The sequence below is a fragment of the Hordeum vulgare genome, chromosome 6H (genome assembly GCF_904849725.1).
Source record: "Hordeum vulgare subsp. vulgare chromosome 6H, MorexV3_pseudomolecules_assembly, whole genome shotgun sequence".
NCBI classification, from domain to species: Eukaryota; Viridiplantae; Streptophyta; class Magnoliopsida; order Poales; family Poaceae; genus Hordeum; species Hordeum vulgare.
Window position 1 is genome coordinate 545,455,833 of NC_058523.1, and position 16,615 is coordinate 545,472,447.

The window sequence follows — 16,615 nt, forward strand, 5'->3', positions numbered from 1 at the left end:
ACCAAGGTACGTATTCCTATATTGCTAGATTATGCCATCCGCATATATAAACGGTTAATTATTCCGGAGTAATGCTACATCTACAAAGGTAATTTATATACAGATTTTACATATAAGCTAACATGAAAGATTGTGATTGATAATAGAGGGACGAGGGCCCCACCCCCACTGAAAATCAGTGGGAGAGAGGATTAGTTTGGAAGGTTATAAGTAAACTTTTATAAATTTTTGTAGGTGGAACATTGTTGGTTATTTATGTAGCGAATTGAAGTTAAAACCATGCAATGCCATCAAAGAAAAGGCTTCAAGTTGCGATAAGAACTAAACTTGTTCGCTTTGCAAGTTGGGGGTGTAACTCATCAACTCCATCGGTTTTCAAATGTAAAACTTTTTACAGATTTCAATATGAACTTACATACGTATGTAGATTTTAGAGTGTAGATTGATTCACTCATTTTTGCTCCGTATGTAATTCGTATTAAAATCTCTGAAATATTCTTATATGTAGAAACAGGAGGGAGTAGTTCTCATATTGGGCAATGGAATCCACACTCGTTATACTTCTTTTTTGTTTTAGTGATGATATATGTTAAACGACATTAGTTGTAACTTGATTTATTGCCGACTTAGGGTTTATGGTTGAAGCATAGAATTTGATGGCCGAAAGAGTGGCACAAAGAACCTACAGTGGTGGTTGGAAGTAGTTTGAAGGGGGGGGGACCGGCAATGGTTATGGATGGTTGAATCAAATTTACGACTAATGGTCTGATATGTATAGGCGGAGTTAGGATTTAGAGGCTTCATATGTCTACTCCTTTCTGCATCTACATAATTACAGTCGAAAAGAACTGGTTTAGTTCTTTTCAACTATAATTATTTAAGTACGGATAGACTATATGGTAGTAATACTTTGAAAGAACGGAAAGAATGACGGGTGGTTGATGCGCACGCGTGGATGGTAGAAAAATGACTCTTGAGAAACTAGGTTGTTGGAAGAAATAGTACACTTAAATAGAGGCTAAAGAAAATAGCATGATAGAGGTCGCCAAAACTAAAAGTCCATTTTAATGATATTTGCATGTTTGTGTGACACTTCGTTGTACACATGATGTTCTTTCAAACATTTGCGTGGGCCCCATGTTCTCATCAAAGTTTTCACGTTCTCACAAGTGCATGCCAACGCCATGTTTTGAGATTGTGCCCCATCACCGTGGTTTGTTGCAGATTTGGATGCGCCCAGAGATGCCCAAGTACCTGCGGCCCGTGCTCGGCGGCCTGAAGGAGCTCCGCCTGGTGAATGTCCACCCCGCCCGTGACCTCTCCTGGGCGCTCTTCCTGCTCGGAGCCACACGGCACCTGGAGACGCTTTACATCGAGGTACGCTCGTCGCTCATGCTCAATGGGGCTACACACACCATGCATGCAGATGAGGTTCGTATTCACGGGCCGTGCATGCAGATCTTCAACCACGTGTGCGGCCTCAGCTGGAACATGGAGCTCGATGAGGACATGGTCCTGGACACGGCGTGCCTGCCGCCGCCGGGGTTCAGGCACCGCCGCCTCAAGGAGGTGGTGATCCGGCGTGCGTTCCATGTGGCCAGGGACGCGCCGTTCGCGAGGACGGTGGTGGAGATGGCCGTCAACCTGGAGAAGCTCACCCTCGGCGTGGAGGACCTCGGGTGCGACGGGTGCGCGGCCGCGGAGGCGAGGCGGCCGGTGCTGGCCAGGTCCAGGTTCAGGTCCCCTGGAGCTGGGAAGGACGTCGACACCCTCGTGGAGAGGGTGAGAGGTGGCCTCACCAGGTCTGCCCAGGTAGTCGTGCTCTGATGAGTTGAGGCTTATGAGAATATTGCACGCTTCTTTGGGTCTGTTATGTTGAGTATCGTGATTAGTTAGGAAAACCATAAGATAGACTAGGATTATTTTTGACTTGTTTTTTATTCTAAGTTGATCATATACTTCTATATATATATATATATATACCCATGAGGCTCAAGTAATACAATAACTATTCCATCAATCCCTCTCTTACACCAACACGGTATTTGCCGCAAGTTCCTTGACCTAGCCGCCGCCACCGCTTCTTTGACACGCTCGTCGAGGGAGTGAGAGGAGGCGTCACCATGTCTGCCCAGATAGTCGTGCTCTGATGATTTGAGGCTTATGAGATTGTGTTTATGCTAAATTATGCTATTGCACGCTTCTTTGGGTTTCTTATATGGTTTTTCATGGGATAGCTATGCACCGCATGCCAATTCCATACTATTAAGTGAGATAATTTCAGAACGTTTGGACACTGTTAAGTGTGTTTTATTACTCACGTTTGAGGTAAGTTGACGACTCGTTGTGTCGGTTGGCGCTTGGGTGACAGAATGTTATTATCAACTCATTATGACTATTGTAAATGTTCATTTTATTACTTAATACTCCCTTCGTAAAAAAATATAATAGCGTCTAGTCTTATACTATTTGTTTACCGAGGGAGTACTTGAGATGAATTGCACGGCTTGTTTAGCATCTTGTGTGAAGTATATTAGTCATTCTAATGGTACTAATAGAACACCGTGACAAGGCTTTTTGAAAAAATTAAGATGCTACTCTCGGAACTAAAATAACCGAGAACAATGCACGCCTCAGCTATCACACATCTTACATCATTGGTTCTCAGATAACACGCTTCTCCAACCAAACTTGAAAAGCCAAGTACTTTGTGAATAACAAAGAAACAACACCCAATTTATATATGATCATATAGGCGCATGACTCAAATTCTGAAGTCCTATTAAGGTTTGGTCATCCAAACTTCATGCACGAGTTGCTAACCTGCATATTCTTTAGTAGCTTTGCCACCACATCAAGCAGCTTCTCGGCCACTCTAGTCTGAATGTTGTGATAACACACTCACATGAAGAAAATCATGTCGCGGGACATGTTCAAAGAAGCCATTGAAACAAGGTTGTTTGGAGCTCGTTACATGCCTTGCAAACCTAGCTCGATACCAACATTTCTTTGAACACGACCCTATTTGCTGAGCTTAAATGAATGCTGTTGAAATTCACAGAATAAATGTCCTTGCATGATCCACAATTTCACATCCTGAATCCTCAGGAAGATGCAATTGAACTGTGCCTTGAATACGGGTGACATAAGTGCATCTCCAACAGTCGCGTTAAAAAAGCGTCGCGCCCCAAAATTCGCCTTTTTAGCGTGCGCGCAATAGCAAAAGGTGCTCCAATGGACGCACGATAAACGCACACGCGTCATATAGAGTACAACGCGATGTTCGAATCATCATCGCGCGTTACTTATTTGGTGCGCCCGCTTCCGCGCGCTGCACTCTCGAGCGCTCACGCCGCACTCTCTCCACCGCACCACCTTCACCCCGTTGCGCGCCGCCACCGGCGAACTGACCCGATGGACGCCCCCGCCGGCACCCCCCCTCACCCCTTCCTACACCCGCGACCCCTCCTCCGCCGCCGCCGCAAACCCTAGCGCGGGGAGCTTTGGCTTCGCCTCTACCGGCGCTCCTCCAAGCACTGGCGTCGCGCGCGACCTTTCCATGCCGCCACGGATGACCATGGCCGCGGGTGGCCTCGCACCGGCGCCCGCCGTGAACCCACGTGCCCACCTCTCGAAGCTCCCAAATGCTGCGCGGCCGAAGAAGGGCAAGGTTTCCGCGAAGAAGAACAAGGCGGCGGACGGCTCCGGCTCCTCCAAGCCGTCGAGGAAGAAACTTGCAGGGCGTGCGACGGCCGTGGCGGCTACCGAAGCGCCGGCGAGCTCGCTTGTTGAGCCGGCGACCGACGCGCACAAGGTGTTCGAGGAAATGCACCAACGGTAAAAAATCGCCATCTTTTTGTTGTTGTTACTTTTTGAATGCATACATATAGATAGCTCATTTGCTTCGTTGTATATCCTTTGTAGTGTCACGATGAGGCACATATGTCAACTATGGGTGTTGGCTCCAACAATTCTCATTGGTCTCAAACCAATGACATGCATTTCGATGACCATGAGTTCGAGGTGGACGAGGATGGTGAGCGCATTCTCGACGCACCGAAAGGAAGAGGAGGCAACTGCACCAACGATGAAGACATATTGCTATGCAATACTTGGTTGCAATTGTCGAGGGATCAATCCATTGGAGGTGATCAAAGTAAAGATGCATACTGGAACCAGATGAAGGAGCACTTTGATCTACACAACAAGAGTGAAATTGATCGCTCGGCACGATCTCTTCGCTCCCGGTGGTCGATAATCAACTGAGATTGTTAAAAGTGGGTGGTCGCACAAAGGGCGGTTGACAAGTTGAACCCAAGTGGCACTAATGATATAGATAGGGTAAGTGCCATTTCATCCATGTTCATCATGCTTGTTCTTGGTGTTTGTGGTGCTAACTTGTTTTGTTTTTTGTAGTTCAATATTGCAGAAAACTTGTTCAAAGGAGAGGAGAAGAAGACTAAGGAAGGGAACATCAAGAAAGGGAGACCATTTACCTTGCCTCATTGCTATGAAGAATTGAAGGATGACGAGAAATGGAAGAAGCGTGAAGGCATCGATGATGTTGATGAGAGCAACAAACGCAAGCGAACAATTGAGTTGGATCATGATGAGGAGGAGGCATCAAGTGATAACGGCAAGAGAATCCCTACACTAAACTTGGTTTCATACTCGAAGCCAAAACGACCGGATGGGTGCAAGAAAGACGCAAAAGAAAAGAAGAAGAGGAAAGAGGATGATGAGCTCAAAAATGCTATGGAAGCTATTGTGAAGGCGAGAAATGAAGCGAACGAGGTGAGGAAGATGGCAAGGACCCAAGTGCCGCGGCCGAGGAAAGGAGGTTGGCGGCCGAGGAGAGGAGGGTGGCGGCCGAGGAGAGGAAGGTGACATTGAAGGAGAGGAAGGTGGCCATGGAGGAGCGATCTAGGTTGTTGGAATGGGAGAAGTACTTGTTCTTCTTGGAAACATCTACTCTCGATGAGGCGCAAAAGGAGTATATCAATCTTACCCGTGAAGAAGTCTTGATCAGAAAACGAGCCATGATTCGCGGCATGGGTGGTGGTGGCATAGGAGGCATGGGTGGCGATGGAATTGGCGACATGGGTGGCGGTGGCATTGGCGGCATGGGTGGCTTTGGAGCTACCATGGGAGGCATGGATGGCTTCGGAGCACCTCCGGGCGGCATTGGCCGTATGGAAGGCATGAGTTTTGCATCTCTCATGGGAGGCATGGGAGCACCTCTGGGCGCCATGGACGACATGTCTTCCGATGTGCCAACACCTTCGCATGATGCCGTGCGCGACCATGAAGAGGAGGAGGAAGAATCCGCTTCGGATGATGAATCGGAGGAAGAGGAAAACGAAGAGGAAGATGAAGACGAGGACCAGGCTTGATTCTTGATGGACCATTCGTTGGTGTAAACTTTTTATGTGGGCATGGACTTGGTTGGATGATTTTGTGGGCAAGAACTTGGTTGGATGATGGGCATGAACTTTATGTTATCATAAACTTGTTTGTGTGATTTAAATTATGACATGTCTTTGTTTTGATGTTTGAAATTCATTTTGTGTTCAAAATGTGTCCAAAATGCAACATATGGCAAGCGTCGGCTGCTCGCGCGTCCTGCATTTTAGCGCGCCTGCTGGAGCTACGCGCGGGCGCTGCATTTTTAGTGCGCCTACTGGAGTCAGCGCTGACCGTCGCATCAAAACAGGCAAACAACGTGCTGCAAACTGTTTTTTAGCGCGCTGCGGGTTGGACGGCTGTTGGAGATGCTCTAGACAGTACACATTATCTTCCTTTTTTATATTGTTGCACAACAGTAAAATAAATAAATAAACAACTGAGCTTATAGCAAAGACCTTTTTCTTCAAAACCTTGTTGTTAATCAGGTTGTGAAGAAACAATTTTGTTTTACGTATTTCAGAACTTTGCGATAACTGAATTTGCACTACGAGAGTAAGAAATTCACATGTGTTAGCAAGTTACATTCTATTGTTGACCATACAACAAAGTAGACATTATGTCAGTTATAGTTTGTGTTCAACAATTAACTGGAAACTTAAAAAGATCTAGTAAAACAAGAGAATTATGTCATTGCCTAGGTCACAAAGGCCATATTCAAAATGTACCACACCACACAGTAAGCTAATATGAATTACCGATATCTTTTGGTAAATTAAGAAACCTCGGCTCAGATACTAAAACCACATAAAAAACATGTAATCATGTCTTTTTCTGAATACAAATATTGTAGTACACAGCAGATTCAGTTATTGTGACCACTATCAACATTTATCTTCTAGAGAAAATATCTGTATTCCCAGTTATTATGACCGCTATCAATATTTATCTTCTAGATCTAATATTTATATCCCAAGTTATTGTGACCGCTATCAATAATTATCTTCTAGAGCAAATATTTATATCCAAAGGAGACATACATTTGCAAGTGTTTGTTGCTGCCAAAACCCTCTTGTAGCCATGGCGGTGATTCTACAGAGCAAATTCGTGCAATGGTTGAAATGAATGGGATGCTCTGTTCTTCGAGGCCCATGCATACTTGAAGATATAAATACATGTGTTTGTCCTCCAAACAAGGGAAGACCGTCATGGTCTCCTCCAATCAGGGCAACATGACCATGACATGCCCTGTTTGGTGGTGTCTGCTTGTCCGTGGGGATCCATATGGTGGCGGCGGCGACTGGGTCGTCCGCGAAGATCCGTGATACCACGGTGACGGCGGCTACGTTATTCATGAGGATCTGCACCGGCTGCGGCTTGCGATGACTCCTTACAAGTACGGTCTGCCGAAGAACAAGGAGGAGTGGCAGCGACGGCACGGGGTCTTATTTATTTTGTAATTATATATAAATGTAAAGAGATAAAAACCGGTGGGAGAGGGCCATCAGGGGTAGAAGCTGAGACAAAAATAAACTGGGGTATCAGCCTACCTACTCCCTCCGTCACGGTTTAGAAGGCGTGCATGGCAATTCTCTAGAACCTAGGTGGTTATTGATTGGCTGTGAAATGAGTTAAAAAATAGTATGGACACTACGCATGCGTATAAAAGTAGTACAACGGAGTACTAATTAGAAGTTAGAAGTAAATGCATTGCGCCTTAAACCTTATCTATTGTGGAAATGCACGTAAATTTAACTATGCCTTCTAAACATGACGGAGGTAATACTCCTCTAGAGATGATTGATCAGTGGGAGAGGGGTCGATGAGGGAGTGCCAACCAATGAAGTAGGAACATTTTTTTAGGTGTAGAAGGGAAGACAATAAAGATTAGGAGACAGGACGAATAGTATTGTAGATGAAAAGGAAAGTTATGATTCTGTTCATAACTGCTAATTGATTTTTATTTAAAGAAGGAAGGTTCAGATATTTTTATATGTCAATTGGTCAATTGTAGTTGTCCTTAAATTGTGTTATCTGTTTCCTTAAATTTCATTATTTTCATTTTGTAAAGGAAATTGCATTGATGGGACGTATCAGTTGATTTAGGTAAGTTCGAAAAGTTATATTTGTGATCTTTTATACCTTAGGAAATTGGAAAGAGTAAACAGGAAAATAAACTAATGGGAAAGGTATGGTGGAAGGTGAGATGAAAAAAAATCAAACAAAAATAAACAGACGAAAATAAACCATGGAGGCGAGGCTACCAAGTGAGACTTAGAGATATGATGATGGGAGGAGGACGAAAAACCAGACAAAAAAACGAAAGTGGGAGGGGAGAGGTAAAAAACCTAGAATAGAATGTTAATTAATGTAATTTGATGATGTATGAAAATTTTACTTAATGTGACTTATGATAAGATTAATTATTTCATATTTGATATTTAAAGATTTATTAGAAGTTAATCTTGATTGATTTTTTCACATAAATACATTACTAAATATATAATGATGGGAGGAGGGACAAAAAGACGGACGAAAAAAAAGAGTTGAAGTTGGGAGGGAAGAGGGGGGAATCTGAAACGGAAGCTACCAACTACTCCTTTAGAAGTAGAGATCAGTTATGGACGTAATGCCTATATAATAGTATAATCTAAACATATGTGATAGTTTACCATGATTGTTAGGCCACCCATTATGTATACCTATGTCTATATTTGTGTGTCACGCATGGTCTGAGAGGTGTTAGCTAGTGAATCTATGAAAATACAAAAATATAGTAATTTTATTCATAAGAAACCTATCATTTATATTTGAGTGCCTATTTAATCCAAAAGTATGGAAATAATTCCATGTACATTATATGCTTGAAGCTTCTCACAACTAGCAAAAACCTAGTAGCGTTGGGAGCACAAATGGATTATTCATTTGTTGTGAATCGTTGAGGGGACATGAGTTCTTAATTTGTTTTGAAGTGTTGCTTGAGTGAAGCTAGGGGTGATTCTCAACTAAGGGAAAACTTGTGTGCTAACTCAAACCCTTGCATTTGGGGCCTAACAACTTGGATTCCAATAGTAGACGTTTGAGGATTACATGTTTCAATCTGGTGATGGAGCTGACAACCATCCTTCTATCATGAAAAAACAACGAATAGTGAGGATGGAAGCTCCTAAACTAAGTACCTATTATTTTATCACCTGGATGTCAGACACTGGACGCCTGAAGAGGTGAAGCATGACAACACTTGTGGATGATGTTGGATTGAGACGAAACAACAACTACTGGACACATGAAGACGTGTCAGTTGTATGGTGTTGGACTTAGAAGAAAAAACGACCACCATTCAGACACAGAGCTTCACTCGAACCAGGGGGCAAATGCCCCCTCCCTCCCCCACCACCCCCTTCATTTTTACATATGTATAAGATCAATAGTGTATTTAATCTTCTCTAGTTAGAGGCCGGGAGGTCTTGGGCAATTTCAATCTTATTCCGAAGTCCTTAAATAAATCCATCTCTAGCTTCAACTCCGTCACACGAAAAAAAATCAACTCCGTCGAGGCCGCAATGTTTTCTGGCGCTATTAACTCCGCCCTCCTACACGAAATGCCTCTCCTAGACAGTATGTTTATGTCGACTAGTAACAAACCGGATCTCCTCGAGGTGAGGAAAATTTGGCTTAGTGTGCACATCCGCCATAATTCGTGGCTCGATTTAGGTGTGATCCTTTGCAAATAAAACTTAAGCGCACGCGTAATGCCGTCAAGCTTTGGGTGGTAGATGCCCAAAATCCCCTAAGATCTAAGCCACTTGTTGTCATAGGGTCATCAACATCATGGACAAGCTTTGAGGAGAAACGGCCCTTGTCTTTGGATGCACGTTCATTCAGATCTGGTGTTATATGAGCCTTCTCTCCACCGTCATAATGCCTTGCTAGCACACTATTTACGCCAATCAAAAAGCAAAAAGCCACATCCTATCTCCAAACTTTTTTCAAAATTTTGGATGGAATAAATCACACACACAAAAAAAAAATACCTAGGCCAACTTCATAAATGCCTTAGCCACTTTCTGCCTAGAATAGCTGGAAGTTTGTCAAAAGTTTCTTCATTTTATCCTTATTGATGATTATTGCAAGTTCACAATCACAACAAAAGTTAAAAAAAAACATATGCCTGGGCCAATTCCATAAATTCAGAATACGAGATATTGTTCAATCACAACATTGTGATTTGCCTTAAAGTTACTGCTCCGATAGGGAAGTGGCGATAGCTGCGAGTCGGTGGCGATAGCTGCGAGTCGGTGGCTCGTTCTGACGACGGTAGTAGTCGTTTGGTAGTCTCGAAATCTTGACATAATTTTATTAGAGTAAAATACATTAGAGGTCCTAAAAGTATTTCAAGTGTGTCAAGTAGGTCCTAGAAGTTTGAAGTCGTTAACTGTGGGTCCTATATGTGTATTTTACCCGTGACTTTTAGGACCTACTTGACATATTTGGAATATTTTTAGGACCTACAGTGAACGATTTACACACATTTAAGACCCATGATGAATTGTTTCATACTTTTAGGACCTACTTGACACATTTGAAATACTTTTAAGACCTTCAATGTATTTTACTCATTTTATTATGTTTGAGATGCTTTATACCTCCGTTGAACTTTTATAATATAATTGATTCATTTGAAAATAAAAGTTGCTTTAAGATAGTAACTATAGATGTTTGTACGATGCAAAAAAATATAGATAGATAGATAGATAGATATGCAAGTCCCATGGTTGATCTACCGGTGTGTACTCAGACGAATAATTTAAGCCGGTAGTTATATGTGTGAAAAAGAAAACAGATTTGCTATTTCACATCTAGATGTGAAATAGTATCTCACATCTAACTTTCTAACCACATGATTTAGACATCAAAATTCATATTCTTTTGGTCTTCTTTTGTTGTTTGGTGTTATCCGTGTACACGTCTGTCCTGCGAGAGGCCATTTGTGGCGTTTTGGTTGTTGTTTGCCTCAGGGCTGGGTCACAGACGGTTTCTTTGATTTTCCTTTTTTTCTCATTTATTTGTTTCAAATTCATAACAAAATTATGTTTTTTTTTTTTAAAAATTCATTATTATTATTCATATTTGTTAGTTGATTGTCCACCATCAAATAGGGGTTATCTTTCTTTGTCCGAGGTGCAAGTCCACACTCAACTTGTAACTAGGTCCAACCTTTTTTATCCCAGCTGTAATTCCATTCTCAAGTCATTATTGGGTCTTGACATTTTTGTATCAGTTGCAAGTTTATCGTCGACTCGATCGAACTTTTTTTGTCACAGTTATAAGTCCTTTTTTGACTTGTAACTGAAATCCAACCTTTTTTATTCTAGTTGCAAGTTTAATGTTGACTCGTAACTGGTCTAATTTTTTTTAGTCCCAATTATAAGCCCACCTTCGACTCGCAACTGGGGTCCGACTTCTTTTGTCCCAGTTGCAAGTCCATCATCGACTCACAACTTTGGCCTGTTTTTTTTTTCACTTTGTAGTCCAACCTCGACTCATAACTGGAGTCAACCTTTTTTCTCCTAGTTACAAATCTACTGTTAACTTGCAACTGGGCCTAACCTTTTGTGTCCTAGTTGCAAGTTCATCCTTGAGTCACAACTAGAACCCGTCCTTTTTTTCTCTGTTGCAAGTCCATCCCCGGCTCCTAACTTGGGTCCAACACTTTTTTTGTCCTAGTAGAAAGTCCGCCATCGGCTTGCCACAGGGGCGCGACCTATTTTCTCCGGTTGCAAGTCTATCCTTGACTCGCAACTAGACCCCGACATTTTTTCAGTTGCAAGTACATACTCGACTCGCAACTGTGGACCGACCTGTTTTTGTCACAGTTGCAATCTCATACCCGACTCGGAACTCGGGTCCGACCTTCTTTTTGTCTCAGTTACAAGTTCATCCTCAACTCGCAATTGGGATCCGACATTTCTTTGAAAATTCACGAATATTTTTCTTATAATTATGAACTTTTGAAAAATCATGATTTGTTTTCGAAATTCGAGTTTATTTTTTATAAATATTAATGAACTTTTTTTCAAATTTGTCGATATTTTTTTCACGAACATATTTTTGTATGAGAAAAATTCACTATAGGTCCTCATACTTGTCCTGGTGGTCACTTTAGTCCATGTACTTGCAAATACCCGAAATACGGTCCTCATACTTGTCCTTGAGGTTCGCATACGGTCCACTATATGGTTTTGTGTACGTATTTACTGAGTTGACGTTTGACCGACCTCTCCATGTGGCCTTTGACCAACAAGTCAGCTTTGGCCGAAGAAAAGTGTTATACGCGGGGCATTCAGTTTTTTATTTTTTTGCAAAATCACACACGAACTAAAATCCCTCCCACTGAATCAGGCTTGAAGTCGATTGCGACTGGAGCTGTTCAGGAGGCCCAACCGGAGCTGCCCTAACTTGGGCGGCACGCCGCCCTTGCGGTAGCGTTGCTCCCCCTCGGTGGTCAAGCCGTCGCATCTCCTCCATCTCGAGCTCGGGCTCGAGCGCTAGCTCACCGCCGGCGGCGGCGAAAGCAGGCCGCCGCCGGCTGTGAGGTGGTGCTTGACCCCGAGCTTGAGATGGAGGAGATGTGGCAGCTCGACTACCGAGGATGAGCAGCACGACCGCAAAGGTGGTGTGCCGCCCAAGTCCGGTCAGCTCCGGTCGGGCCTCCTGGTTGCAGCTGACTTCAAGCCCGATTTGGTGGGAGGGATTTTAGTTCATGTGTGATTTTGCAAAAAAAATCCTGGATTTCCCGCATATAGCACTTTGCTTCGGCCAGAGCTGACTTGTCGGTCAAAGGCCATGTGGAGGGGCCAGTCAAACACCAACTCAGCAAATACGTACACAAAACCATATACTAGACCATATGTGAACCCCATCACAAGTATGAGAACCATTTTCGGGTATTTGCAATTACATGGACTAAAGTGACCACCAAGACAAGTACGAGGACCTACAGTCAGTTTTTCTATTTTTGTATTCGCTAACTTTTTTAATTCGTGAAAAAAATTCAAATTTCCTACTTTCTAATTCATGGACTTTTAAAATTTGCAAAAAGTTCTTTTATTTCACCAAATAGTTTATGAAAAAGATAAGAAAAAACGTCACATCATTTCTCACATCAAGATTTAGGAAACACACAAAAAATGCATTGGCTTCATGACGGAAACTCAACTTTCCGAAGATAACAACAATTTGTTTGTTTCTGAAGATTGCTTCCGATGCTTGGTCTGAATACTTCACGTTGTTGATCGACAGCTGTGTCGTGCTATGTCTCCGCATCTCGCGAACTAGTCGCTGACTGCCTTTGTGAGCATGGCAGGCAGAAGGGGAGGTACTGCGACGGCGGCGGCGGTACGGATGAACCCGGAGGCAGCCATGGAGATGGCACAGAAGGGGATCAGGCTGCTGCTCCTCGAGGTGCCGCAACACACCGTCCTCGGCATCGACACACAGGTATATGCCATGCCTAGTTGCATGTTTCCGGTACTTTGGGAACGAGGAACGGGAGTCGATGGTTGAAAAAAAATAGAGTACAACGGGGGTATACATCTCTGAAACGATTTTTTACAACGGGGACGCGATCCAATCCGTTTGGATACGATGAACCCGATACGGTACCATGGTTCAAGGAGTTTGATGGTGTTCATTGGGCTCATGGCGAGTATTTAAAGGGATAAATCATTGAAGAACGAAGAGTCCCTCACGATCAGCATTCCTTGCAGTTAATGGACTGGAGGGAGAACGAGGAGTCCTTAAGAAATGAAGCGGTTGCTTGAGTAAATTATATCTGGTGTTTTGGTTGTTGGATCATCGAACCTGAATCGAGGTGCAGGTTGCGGGGATGCTGAATCTTCATCGAATCATACCGAATCCAGCCTCGTTCCCGAATCCGAATCCGGATCGATGAATTGGGATCAAGGGACGACCTACCATTCCCCATTTCCGACTACTCTCTCTCTCTCTCTCTCTCTCTCCGTGCTTTACTTTGATTTGATTGGGAGAATTGATTATCACCCCCCTGTTCGTGCGCCACCACAACGTAAGCCCTCATGTTTGCCTGGCTCCCTTTTAACCCCCAGATTTTACCATGTTGTAGCTGATGCCCCCCTTTGCAATGTTTAACGGATTTGACTGGGTACATGAATAGACAATACTACCCCTCAATATGCTGGTTGTGCTTGTTTCGAACAAAAAAATGCTATAATTTGGCTGCAATGTGAACATTCACAGAAACATATAAAACTACAGCAAAAATGCATGGTTTCACAAACTCACAAATCTGACACCAAACTCAAAGGATAAATTGAACAAGGTTCACAAGGATAAATTGAACAAGGTTCACAAGGTTCGAAATTAGTTCATGACAACAAAATATTAGTGAGTTTGCACCTCACGTACACATCAAATGAAAGTGAGTTTTTGTTTCTCACGCACAGCAAATAAAGTAGTTCATGACAGCACAAACGAGTTCATGGTTCACTTAATTTCTTCTTCTTTGGAGTCATCTTATTCTTCTTTCCTTTTCCTGGAGACTTTGTTGGTGTAGCAGCAGCTTCGGATGTAGCTTGGCTCCTTGTAACAGGTCCAGGACTACCAGTTGTGGTAGCTTGGGATGCAACTTGGCTCCTTGTAACAGGTCGAGGACTACTAGTGGTGGCAGCATTCATGCTCTTAGTTGGTGTAGAGGGGATTGTATTGCTAACTGGAACATCAAACCATGATGATGCATTCTTTTTCCTTTGAGATTCCTACAAGCAATTTTATGTAAAGAAACCATGGTATTAGAACTAGAAACAACAACATGGTATTAGAACTAGAAACAACAACAATTATGATTTTCTACCTTTTCTTAGTTCTTTTCGTAGGACAGCCAACTTCTCTATGTTCTAGCTCTCCACATTTTCTGCATTTGTCCAAGGACCCCTTCCTTGATCCACCTTCCCACAAACTCTTCATCCTCTGTTTCCTTGTTCTTCCAGCACCCTTTTTGTTGCCTTTTGGAAGTGGTGCACGCAACACAAAGCCTATATCCACTTGTGGACATTGATTCTTGTCGGTAAGAGGCTCAATTACCCCTTCATATGTTGCCCTGAATTTGCTAACCAAGTAGTACTCATGTACATAATCCTCCATGTTGACAAAGTTGCGAGCTTGCAAGACATTTATGAAGGCTAGTGCATTTGATGCCTGACAACCTATAGCAAAAAATGGTACAGATTGAAGGTTATTACCATGGTCAACCAATGAAGCAAAAATTATATACACAAAGCACAAAAAACCTATTACCATGACACACTTTTCGTCTCTCTTCCAACTAGTAGTTAGTGACCATTTGCAAGGTTCACCTATTGTGGATTGACCTTTACAAAAAGCCCGAAACCTCTCTCATTTTTTTAGTGCCAAATTCGAACTCTCCATTGATGGCAAATTGTTTTAAAGCCTTTCTAAATGCAACCATATGAGGATATGGGGTCCCAATATCCATCTTTTGGTTTCTTTCATCCCACACGATAAGTGGCTCCTCTGGAGCCTTATCATCAACAAGCATAGCAGCAACTTTCACTTCATGTTCATCATAATGCGGAATAGGAGTGAACATGGCTGCAGCTTTCACTCTAGCATCTCTCCCGCGTGCCTCTGTTTTTAAACCAAACACAGCAAACATGGCTTTCTCGTCCACCGGCTTCTCATCCTCACCAAACTTTTCATCAATTTCAGGTTCAATCACAAGAGTAGACCAATCGACAATGGTGCTAGCATTTTCTACTTCATTGGATGATATCACTCCGGTGGTTAGGTTTGTTACACTAGATTGATTAGAATCATGCACAGACTTTGCATTGATCCTATTCAATATATAGGGAACAAATCAGAAATTTGGCACACTAAAACTCATGCATAAATCAAACAAAACAGGGGAATATGATGTTACCTTGTTGGATCCATCACACCCCTTTGTCAATCGAAACCCTCTCAAATCTCCAGGTCAATCTCCTCCCATATCTAGGGTTTCAGGGAATTAGACCAACTATACCAGAGGAAGGAAGTAGAATCCAAGAAAAATGGAAGGGAAGAGGCTTGCCTTACCTTGGAGCAGCAATGGAGATGCGGCGGCTGGGGCAGATGCGACGGAGGCAAGGCGCAGCAGCGCTTGGGGCGGCTAGGTGAGGGAGCGAGCAGAGAACGGGAGCAACTTCTGCCCCCAGCTCGTGTGACATATAAAATAGATGAGGGAGGGCAGTTTTGACATTTCAGAAAATAATTAGACTAGTCTGTGCTATTATTTGCTTAATGTAGAGCTAATCAACTTAAAGGGGGGCATTAGCAACATCGTTAGCACAACTGGGGGCAAAAGGGGAGCCAGGCAAACAGGAGGGCTTATGTTGTGGTGGCGCACAGACAGGGGGAGTGATAATCAATTCTCCCGATTTGATTCGAGATATTGGCATCCTCAAGTAGAGTCATCTGATTCAGGTGTTCCCAGGGATCAAGATGGTGCTTCTAGGCCTGCACTTGGTCCATTACTGCTCCCCTAGCAGGTAGCAACATGCTTGAGCAATAATACTGAGACTGAAAACTTTCAGATTTGTCACTACGTCCACTACTACGGTTTGATGCATGTCTTTGTCACTGCGTCTTTGTTGAAAACTGAAAACTTTCAGATTTGTCACTGTCAATACCGAAAGAGTTTGACTGAATAAAGTTCCTACAAAAGATAATGAGGTCACTCCCTACGAGGAGTGGTCAAAGAGAAGGACGACGCTCTTGTACTTACGTACTTGGGGCTGCTTGGCGAAAGTCAATGTACCGATCCCCAAGAAGCGTAAGCTTGCACCAAAGACTGTGGACTGCGTTAATTTGGGATACGCTAAGAATAGCGTAGGCTATAGATTTCTAGTAGTGAAATCTGAGGTACCTGACGTGAAGGTCGGTACAATAATGGAGTCGAGGGATGCTACATTCTTTGAGGATATATTTCCCATGAGAGATATGCAAAGCACTTCTAGACAAGAATCTGAGATAACTCCTGAGCCTGCCATTCCTATGGAATACTATGAACAAACACATGATGAAAATCTTGAGGAGGATGACGAGGAAGCCCGTGGTAGGGGCAAGAGACAAAGGACTGTAAAGACCTTTGGTGATGATTTCTTCGTATACCTCG